Source organism: Gossypium hirsutum, chromosome A08 (genome assembly GCF_007990345.1).
Source record: "Gossypium hirsutum isolate 1008001.06 chromosome A08, Gossypium_hirsutum_v2.1, whole genome shotgun sequence".
NCBI lineage: Eukaryota > Viridiplantae > Streptophyta > Magnoliopsida > Malvales > Malvaceae > Gossypium > Gossypium hirsutum.
In genome coordinates, this window is record NC_053431.1 from 12,664,287 (window position 1) to 12,676,104 (window position 11,818).

Here is an 11,818-nt window from a genome sequence, read left to right on the forward strand (position 1 = left end):
TCTTCGTTGACTTTGTCTTTTCTTTTCCTAGCAGAGGTCTCTCGCTCAACATTTGCTACGGAATTAAAATAATTGGAAATCATCAATACAACACAATTTAACATTGAATATTTCAATTTATACACAACTTTTGCCTAAATTCCAATTTAATCCTTAAATCAAACTAACTCTTTTTCTTACAAAACTAATTCCATATCTCAATTCAATTTCCACTTTAATCTAATTTCAAGTCCCTAATTTCACCATAAAACCCTAATTTCAAAATTCTCTCAATTTAGTCCCTATTACTTAAAACTTATGATTTATTTTATAATTAAATCCCTTTTCACTTCTAACTTGAAATTCTATAAATTTAACCCTTAATTCTTCAATTTATTCAACATGAACAACATCTAAAAATTCACTAATTTCTAAAATTTCAACATAAATCAAATAGTATTTTATTCCAGAATTCCAAAAACTCAAAAATTACAAGAAAATGGTCTAAATTGACTTACCAAATGAACTTGGAACCTTAAAACCCCTAATTCCCCTTTTTCTTTTCTTTCTCTTTTCTTTCCCCTATTTCGTTCCAACTTCTGTTCTTCTTTTTCTTTGTTTTATTATTTTATTTCTTTTTATTTATTATTTTATGTTTTATGTTATATAATTTTATAATAATATAATATAATAATGATAATTACTTACATAATAAGCAAATATATTTTAATATATGAATTTTATTTTGTCACATGTATTTCACTATTACCACACACTTGGCACTTATGACTTTATTACTAATTTAGTCCCTTAAATTTTTTCTATTCTACCAAAACCTAATTAACCACACAATAAACTTCATAAATATTTATTAAAATATTTACGAATCCCTTTGTCGAAAACGGAGACTCGAAAATACACTTTTTTGATTCCCCGACTATTGGGTCGTTACATACAACCTTTTGGGACAAGTGGTAAGTTTCCATTGGATGCTAATTGTCCTTTTAAATGGTGTGTTTTGGGAGATAGGTCTATATATTCTAGGATGCCTTCTTTGAAGTTACTTTTCCTGTAATAGCCCGTTTTCAGTGGTGTTAGAAACAGTGAGTTCGAAACCATAAATCTGACTATTGAGTCTGGAAATTTTTATTATTTTATTTATGTGGGTCAAAATAAGTATAATGAATTTTGATTTGGTCAAAATTCGCTAATTGAGCAAATTGTAAAGTGTAAGAGGTTAAAATTTCCTAATTGAGCAATTTGCTAATAGAACATAAGATATCGGGACCTCGTTTCTATAAATCGAGCTCGTAAATATTTTATTAAATATTTATGGAGTGTTATAAGGGTCATATTAAAAATTGGTTAGAAACTTTTAATGTTTAAATAGTTAATTAATTTAAAAAAGGACTAAATTGTAAAAGATGCAAAAGTTGAATTGTATTTGATAAAAGGATCAAATGGTTATGAAATTTTTAATCGAATTGATTCAAATGACAATTTGGCCATAACTTATAATGGGACGGTTGGTGAGTTAAAATTTGTGCTTTATATGTTAAAAGTTTAGTAAATAATTAAACAAAAAGAAAACAAAACATAAAACACTTAGCCATCTTCTTCATTATCTTATATTTTTTTCACCAAAACACCATTTTTGAACCTTTGATGTTCGGCCAACTTTATCTTCTTGCATGTAAGTCCTTTGCCTATTCATTTTTCGAAAATTTTATGCTTTTAGGGTCGTTGTAGCTTAGTCTAGCTAACCTAGGGACTAATTTGTAAAAACATTAAAGGTTGAGGGACTTTCCATGAATGAATTTGATGTGTTTGTGAAGTCGATTGATAGAATATTAAATTTGATTGATGAATAAGCTTATTTTGTTAAGTAATTTCTAGTGATTTTGAGTATTATGGATTAAATTGTTGAAAGTGTAAAATTCGTTGTTGTTAATGTGAAATTTGGATTAAATATGGGTTGTTCGGGAACCTTATGAAAACCGGCTAGCATGAAATTGTATTAATTGTAGCTAAATTGTAAGTTTCATGTTAATCACTAAATTGCACAAAAGTTAAAATGTTAGGGGTAATTTCATAATTTTGTAATTTCATGTTAAATTAGTTATAAGCTAGAATAAATTATTTTAAGCTATTTGAATTATTTAACTGAATGAAATCATTATTTTGATCAAGAAATGAGTCAACCGTTGACTAGACTAAGGAAAACCTAAGGTGGCGAATTAGTCGTTGGATTTGTTTTTACAACTGTTTGTTAAGGTAAACTCGTGACTTGATTAAATCAATTAGATTTTTTTTGGTTGTTTAATATCTAATTGTTTGTATATGCATTACGTTCGTTGGCTTGAAGGAAATGATTAAGACCGTAGTTGAAAGACACTATGGCACCATACCAGAAACAAGTAAGACCATAATTGAAAGACGTTATGGCATCATGATTTTAATGAATAAGACCATAGCAAAAAGATGTTATGGCATCATGATTCTATCGAGTAAGACCATAGTTGAACGATGCTATAGCATCACGAATCAAACGAATAAAACTATAGTTGAAAGACACTATGACAGCACGACAAAAAGTAAATAAGACCATGGTTGAAAGACACTATGGCATCAAGTCAAGAATAAATTAGACCACACTTGAAAAGCACCATGGCACCCTCCGATCATTTTCTATACAAGTAACATGTTTCAAGAAAGGTATTTATGGTAAGTATGAATACGAATTGAACATTTGACTAGTATAGTTTGATAATTAATGTTATTTTCTTGGTGTGAATATATGCTTCATATGTCTATAAATATGTTAACTCGTGATGTTGTGGTATGTTTAGGGAATTAAATGGTTATATGAGTATTTTCCAAGTATTCAATGTTACTTCATTTGATTCAAGGGACAATTTAAGTTTTGATGAATGGATGCGTATATGAAAGAACTGTGTTATAGAAACATGTGACAAACCGTAATTTATACATGTTTTTATCCCATGCTTAGCACATTTATGGATGGTTTCTCCTTAGATTTGGTGAATTCGATGCTCCTAATTCTTTAATTTCATGTTTTATACTTAGGTGAGTATAGGAGAGTAAAAAGAGTGAGAAACGAGCCAAAACAGAGAAAATGGACCCACATGGGAAATCAACATGGCCTGGACATCCTCACTCAGGCGTGTCACACGGCCGTGTCCCTTTGGCAGGATCGAAGCACGTCTTACATGAGTAGACTACACACCCGTGCTTATTCAATAGCCTTGACCACGGGCTAGAGTAATCGCACACGGGCATGTCACACGGGCGTGTCCCTGCCGAGCCCAAGTATAACCCTATTCAAAAAATGTCAATTTTGAGGGCTCTTAGGCATTCTAAAGCCTATTTAAACACCCAATGAGACACTTAGGAAGGGGGACACAGAGTAGGAGGCAAGGAATTACTCAAGGGAAGCTGATTGGTCCATCTCAGAAGCCGGATTCATTATCAAAACTGAAGATCTCCCTTCAATTTCCATTCAGGGGTTTTGGGTTTTCTTTATGTTTTGTATTCATTATTCTTCTGAGATGTTTTCTTCTATAATTATGAACTAAACCCCCTAAATACCTAAAGGGAATGAAACTTAAGATGGATCTTGTTATTATTACCTGAATTGTATGATACATATTTGACTTGTTCTTAATTATGTGTTCTTAATTCTTGTTTTAATATTCCAGGATATTGATTCAAGTTAATGCTCTTATTCAGAGGAGGAATAGACCCTGTCTAAGAGTAAATTTGTCATAATTAAGCGGAGTTGATTGCACGCCTAGAGATAGGGTGATAAGATTTTGCCGGATTAGGGTGAAAACTAATAAAAGGATCCATAGATTGGGTTAATGCAACACTAGGTGTTAATTAGAAAGAGATTTCAATTAATCAACCTAGGGTTAGACATTATTAGCCTCGAGAGAGATAATAATATAACTTAGGGATTTCTACGGATCAAGTCAAATGAATAAATCATCTGATTCAGAGTCAAATAACAAGTGAAGTCTAGGTGGATTTTTTCTTGGGTATTGTTTTAATCAATCGAGTTTTCCCAAAAGCTTTTTCCCAATCTTCTCTCTATGCACTCTTAGTTTAGTAATTAGTTTAGATAACTAAATCCCTTAATTTTTAGGCTTGATAATAAAAAGAAGGTAATTACTAGTACTCTTGGTTCATTTGGGTTCGACAATCCGGTCTTGCTAAAGCTATACTACTGTTCGATAGGTACACTTGTCTTCATCGTGATAATAGTTAGTTTCAAGAACGATTAATTATAAATATTTAAAACCTGTCGTGAATATCACGTATCAAGTTTTTGGCGCCGTTGCCGGGGAACTAGGATATTAGGAACACTCGAGTTTTATTACTTTAGCCGTTCTACTTTATTTTCAATTTAAATTTTTATTTTCTTTTCTAATTTTTCTTTTCTTCGTTCCTGGCAGGTTTTTATAGTGTATGACTAGAAGAAACCTGTCAAGACCATTACTGTTTGATGGTGAGATCGAACGTACAATTCGCAGAAACCAAAGAAAAATAAGGCGAAGCTTATGATACACAGAGAAAGAGCAAGAGGACGATACTTCAACCCCAACTGAGGAAATGGCTGAAAACCAAGAAAATCCACTACCTCTTGCGATTGCTGTTAATCAGAATCCTGCTCCGCGCACTATGTATGACTATGCTAAACCTTCTTTAATAGGAACTGAATCGAGCATAGTTATACCTACTGTAGCTGCAAATACTTTTGAACTGAAACCTAACACAATTCAAATGATACAGCAATTTGTTCAGTTTGATGGTTTGCAGGACAAAGATACCAACGCTTACTTGGCAATATTTTTGGAACTATGTGATACATTTAAAATTAATGGCATTTCTGATAACGTCATTCGCCTTTAGTTATTCCCTTTTTCATTGAGAAACAAAGCTAAATAGTGGTTGAATTCGTTACCATGAGGGTCAATCATTGCTTGGGAACAAATGATTGAAAATTTTTTATTAAATTATTTTCCGCCGGCTAAAACGGCTTAATTACGTGATGATATCTTTTCTTTTGTGCGGATGGATTTAGAAACACTCTACGATGCATGGGAGAGATACAAGGACCTCTTGAGAAGATGCCCTCACCATGGGTTACCACTCTGGCTATAGGTTCAAACGTTTCATAATGGCCTGAATCCTTCGACTCGACAAATGTTGACACAGCAGCTGGTGGAACCATCAATAATAAGACACCTGAAGATGCTCATGAATTTATAGAAGAGATGTCACTGAATAATTATCAGTGGAAAGTCATGAGGACAAAGCCAACAAAAGTAGCCAGGGTTTATAACGTCGATTCGGTCACCATGCTCTCTAATCAGGTAGAACTCTTGAATAAGAAAATTGACGGTTTTCTTAGTTCTTCACAGGTTCACCTAGTAATGCAGTGCGAAGCAAGTGGAGGTGGATCAAGCAATCTAGATTACCCACCCTATGGCCATAACATGGAGAACGAGTAGTTAAATTACATGGGTAATAATTCTCGATCTCAAAATAATCGTTATAGTAATACTTACAATGCAGGTTGGAGGAACCACCCAAATTTCTCATGGGGAGGCCAAGGAAATCAGCGACCACCACCACCTCTAGGCTTCCAACAACCACCCTACCAATAAGAGAAAAAAATAAACTTGAAGAGATGCTAACAAAATTCATCTCGGTGTCAGAAACTCGTTTTCAAAATACCAAGATAGCACTTAAAAATCAACAAGCGTTAATCCAAGGGCTCGAAACTCAGATAGGCCAACTTGCCAAACTGATTTCTAAACGACCACAAGGTAGTTTGCCGAGTAACACGGAATCTAACCCAAGGGAACAACTCAATGCGATTACCATTCATGACAATGAAGGTTTAGTTGCACCTGAACCAGAACCGAGGCAAGAAACTGTAGTAAGTAAAAGTAAGGGTGTGGTGGACCACAATGACCAGAAAACGATAAGTAAAGAGTACAAACTATGGGTGCCATACCCTAATACGATAAGGAAAGACTGTACAGATGAAAAATTCGATAAATTCCTTAAACTATTAAAGAAATTACATATTAACTTACTGTTTATCGAAGCTCTCTCGCAGATGCCAAACGCAGTCAAATTTTTAAGAGAGCTTCTAGCAAATAAATGAAAGTTGGATGAGGCGTCGCATGTGGAGTTTAATGCAATTTGCTCAGCCATATTATAGAATAAGCTACCCAAAAAATTGAAAGATCCAGGGAGTTTTACGATTCCTTGTTTAATTAGTAGTTTAGATGTTTATAATGCATTGGCTGACCTAAGGGCAATCATTAATGTTATGCCTTATAAAATGTTTAAACAGCTAGGTCTTGGGAAACCCAAACAAATTAGGATGAGCATTCAATTAGCTGATAAAACCATTAGATTTCCTAGGGGTATCATTGAAGATGTTCTTGTTAAGATCGATAAATTTATATACCTAGTAGACTTTGCTGTTCTAGACATGGAAGAGGATAGTAATGCACCTTTAATTTTAGGACGACCATTTTTAGCAACTGCTAGAACCATTATTGATGTTTGTACAGGTGAACTCACACTTCGTGTGGGAGGCGAAACAATCACCCTTCAAGATCGTAATTCGAGTAACACATCAAAAGTTGAAGGTGGTTGTATAAATTATTCTACTAGTACTGATCATGTGGTAAAACCCTTTGTGCAGGAAACAGTTTCGGAAAATGTATATGAGCCGTGTTCAAACAACAAAGGACCTATCTATGAAGAACGAAGGCTACAAATTAAAGAACTATATGAACGGTAGACACATAGACCGAGGATACACGATAAACCAAAACCACGCCATGACGAGCTCAATGATGCACCAAATCAACTTAAGGTTGGAGACAAAGTACTACTAGATGCAGCAGACCCTCGCATTGCCACTTCTGAACCTAATGAAGAAATTCCTCTCACGGTGCTCAGTATTTTCCCATATGGTACAGTCGAGGTAATTCATCTCAAATTCGAAACTTTTAACGTAAACAATACTCGTCTTAAACCTTATTTTGATAAAGCTGATAGAAGAGATGAGGAGTGTAAACTCCTCGAGCCACCATGATCACACACCAGAGAGGTAAGTCAAGCTTAGACTATAAATAAGCGCTTCTCGAGAGGCAACCCGAACACTAACAGTAATGATTTATTTAAATTCTAGTTTTTCACATTTAACCTACTAACTGAGTCTTGAAACACAAGGTTTTCCCATCCATATGGCCAGGTACACAGGCGTGACTTAGGCCTCCACACACCACAGGAAGAGACACGGCCGTGCGATACAGTCATTTGAAAACAGGGCAATTTTTTTTCCTAACACAGGATGCAATAAGTTGCCACGGTTATGTTATAAGGCCGTGGGAAAAACTACCGTACGCCTGTGTTTTGAAACTGTGGGTGGACCTATCAATATAGCACTGGCACTCGACACGCCCGTGCCTATCCCCCGTAGTCGACACTGTCAACCTAACACGAGCGTGGGAAAAGCGAACGAAGTAAGACACGACCGTGCGACACGGTCGTGTGCACCCATACGCCCAAGGAACACGAGCCTAGGGCGAATATCAGACACGCCTAATTTTAAAATTCGTGAAACACATGGGCAAAAATTAGGGCACACGGGCGTGCCCCACGGCCGTGTGCCCCAAAATCTATATAAACCCCTTACTATTCATCATCTCCCTCCCCAAAAATCCCTAACCCTAGCCGCTGTAACTCCACACGCCCTACCTGCCACGCTCGTACGCCACCTACAACATTATTTCTGACGACTCAAGCTTCTCCCTTTTGCGTTTGTTTACTCTTTTCTCTCTATTCTCTTTAAATATTTTTCCTATTTCATGTTTTCTCTGGTCCTTTTGACTATTTTAAGTGAATATTGATAGTAGAATAATAGAAATACTCATGCTTGTCTTTAAAGAATATTGCCATTTTTCATACTACATTCATCCATTTTTCTTGTTTCCATGGATTTTATGTTTAGCCACATACATTCATTTAGATTTTCCCATCGTATTACTCTCACAGCCCTATTTTAATGACTTGATATAATTGTTTTAGTTGTTTTAGTTTAGTTCTCTTCATTTAGTACGCGAGTCTCATGAAATATTCCTAATTAGTTTTGTTTTTCCATGCTATTTTTGGGACGTATTAGTTGAACTTAAACTTTCCAATGTAGGTACAATGTCATCTTCACGAGGTAAGAAGACAGTTGTACCCGCCTCGAAGAAAAGAAAAGGAGCAGCATCATCCTCGGGTCCTACTGCGGAGATTAGGCACCCGTTCCTCCAGGTTCCCTTGGGACCCCAGGAGAAATTATATCAGATATTACGGGCCCGACCCCTAGGTGTGGGCCGCTGAATTGACTGGGCCTCACTTGAACAGATTCAGTTGGCTGACGCGATCCGAGCCCTCCTAACGATTGACCCGTGGGGCTCTTCTTTGAGATCGTCGAGCCGATGTATCTCGAGTTTAAATTGGAACTCTATTCGATGTTCCATCTTCAGACCGCCATGACCAACTTTGACGATCCTGGAACGATCCAGTTCTACCTTGGTGGTCTAGTGTGCCAGTTGAGCGTACCCAAGTTGTAATAGCCCAAAATTGGGTCTAGTTGGAACAGAGGTTTCGGGACCACAAAATTTGAGATAGAAGTAATTATTTTATGATTATTTTGAGGTCTATGATATGATTTCATGATTGTGTGAAAATTTCGTGAATAAATTCTATGCATAAAATGCTCAATTTGAAGTTAGGGACTAAATTGAATAAGTTGCAAAACTTGCATTCTAGAAGTTTCTAGTATGAAATTGCTTTGAAATATTAATTAGGAGGTATTAAATAGAAATTTGACCAATTTCTAAGTGATGGACAAAAATTGGACATAGATGGAATTTTTGAAAGTTTAATAAGGGCATTTTGGTCATTTGGTAATTAAAAGAAATAAAAAGGGAAAATAAAGCCAAAATTGACTCATCTTTCTCATGGAGGCCGAAATTAGCATGGGGGAAGCCATGGCTAGGGTTTTCAAGCTTTCCAATCTCAATAGTAAGTCCGTTATAACCCCGTTTTTCAAGTTCTTTACGTTTTTGGAATCTCGATAATTTGATTAAGCTTATTCTAGCAATAATTTAAGCTAGGGTTCATATTTGGAAAAATACCCATAGGTGAAATGTGTTTATTTTGCTGTTTTATAATAGAATATGAGGTTTTAAATTATGTTAGACAACTTGTGCTACTCGATTTTGAGTGAAAACGAGTAAAATGGCTTAATTGGTAAAAATACCTAATAGTCATAAGTATATGTTAGAGTGAGAATTTGATGTTGCCATAGAAGGGAAAAGTGATCAACATGTCATAAAACATAAGAATAAGGGATGAAATTTAATTCCCGAGCCCAGGGGCAAAAGTGTAAATATGTAAAAGTTTAGGGGCAAAATTATAATTTTTCCAAAGTTTGAGTTAAGGACTGTTTTGAATAGTACATTAATTAAATAAGTAAAATATGATGTTTTAGATCCTGGAAAATGAGACTTGAACCTAGAATGAGAGAAAAATCGAAAATTGGGAAAGTTGGTAAAATGGCCGTTTTAGTATCGAGGTAAGTTCATATGTATAATAAGCATTAATTTATGCATGTTTCAATGTAAAATTGATATATTCATTATGATTTCCGAGGTGTTGAAAGTATGTAAGTTGGTATGATAATAATACAACAATAATGCTGTAATTTATATTTGAAAGTTAAATTTAGTGAATTAATTGAATTATATTAAATTAAATGATTATGGTGCCAAGTTTATGAATTGATTTAAAAATATGTCTATGGTACATGAAGTGCATTGAATTATCATACATAAATGTGATTTCTATGATTATGGATATTATGGGAAATTGTAAGTTCATATGATTTTTAATAAGGCAATGTGTAATTTAATGTTATTGCCTTGATATTAAATTAGATGTAAGTTTATATGTAAGTAATACATCACTATTACTTGTATTATGATATTTTATAAAAATATTGGAAATATGTTTGTGGATAATTACTTGATTGGTGAAATTGTTGGAAAAGAGAGAGAAATCCCGGTTGAACCTTTGGAAAGATTGGATGATACAGATGGTATGTAGCTAGGTCACATGTATAGTGCTGAGTGCACATCATGTGTACAAGAGAGCTACAAGACATTATGATGTAGCTAGGTCGCAAGGGTGATACTATGTGTACACCATGTAGACAAGAGAGCTACGGGATATATGTAGCTAGGTTGCATGCGTGGTTCCAAGTGAAGGACACCATGTAGACAAGAGAGCTACGAGATAAACTGGCTAGGTCACATGGGTGGTACTAAGTGTTCACCATGTGTACAAGAGAGCCGAACTATATAATGGGTGGAGCTATGTGCTAAAACCACCAAGTATCGAGGATTGATCCGAAGTGTTCAACGGGAGACTCTCTATGTATTGCTTTGTGAGTTTTGTGATGAATATGTGCAGGAACTTGGTTATGTGAATGATGTGTTCATTAAGTGACCAGGATGTGGTAAGGTTATAAACAAGTAAGTTATACATGAGGATGATTTTATGGTGACCTTGTGATCATGGGCCTATACTTGTGATGTATGAAATGTGGTGAAAATGATTTGTGATATGTATGTTAAAATGAGGTTAATACAAAGAAAGTGTGAAAGAGTGAATTAGCATAAAACTGTTTTGGACAGTAGCAGTGACATGATTTTGAAAAATCACCAAAAATAGTAAAAATTGAATCTGAGCCTGAATGAGATATCAAATTAAATCTTAGTGAGCATATTTTCATATAAAATAAACAGAAAAAGAAAAGGAGTTCTATATTTTGAGATATTTATGTTTCTGTGAGACTGGTTCAGAATGATTACGTGATCCCCTATTCTGATTTTGGAAAATCACAAAATTTTGGATAAAAATAATTAGAGGCTTAAACTTATATTTTTAAAATCCCTAATGAGCCTATTTTCAAGATAAATCAACAAGAACATTATCTGAGTTTTGTACTGTGAGATAATTAATTTTTAGTGAAGAGAGGTCAAAACTGTTAGAAAGTGAAACAGGGGAAATTTTAATGAATAAACTGTACTAATTGGCTAAACCAAAAATTATGAAAATTTTATGGAGGAAATATATGTGAGTCTAGTTTTAAGGGAAATTTACGGATCTTAATTTGGAGCTCTGTAGCTCGAATTATAAATAAGTAAGTGACTATGACTCGTGTGGACAGTTTGATGTGAGCATTTATTAGTAAATTGTGAAATCGTACTTACAAGAATGCTATATACATTAAGGATGTGGAATGGAGAGGAAGAGGAGGAAAATAAATATATGTGGAATACATGGAAACTATGGTATATGAAATATTGATATAATGAAATAAATGATATGTGTTTATAAGAAAACAGAAAGAGAATGATATGTATCATGACATATATATATATGACTAGTCTCAATGTAATGCTTGTTGGGTATGGAGTTGAATTGAAAGGTTTTAGGAAAACATGTTATTTTGCATATCTGAATTGTCGTATTTTATAAAGATATGTTCTAGTTTTAAATATGAATGCTTGATGATTAAGCTGAATATATTTTGTAAGATGATAATCTTGGTATGAATGTATAAGTGGTACTATAATAAACAAGGTAAAATGAGTATGAGAGACACATGTATGATGACATACAAATGCTATGTTTGTGGTTTAATTGAGAATATTTAATCATTGAATGAATACCA

At 34.3% G+C, this 11,818-nt stretch overlaps 1 non-coding gene across 1 annotated transcript; it reads right to left on the bottom strand.

Moving 5' to 3' along the window:
* Positions 1-5,041: 5,041 nt before the first annotated feature.
* On the bottom strand, positions 5,042-5,147 carry LOC121205317 (small nucleolar RNA R71). Its single transcript, XR_005900401.1, has one exon. It is a non-coding gene; the product is annotated as a small nucleolar RNA R71 (small nucleolar RNA).
* Positions 5,148-11,818: the final 6,671 nt, after the last annotated feature.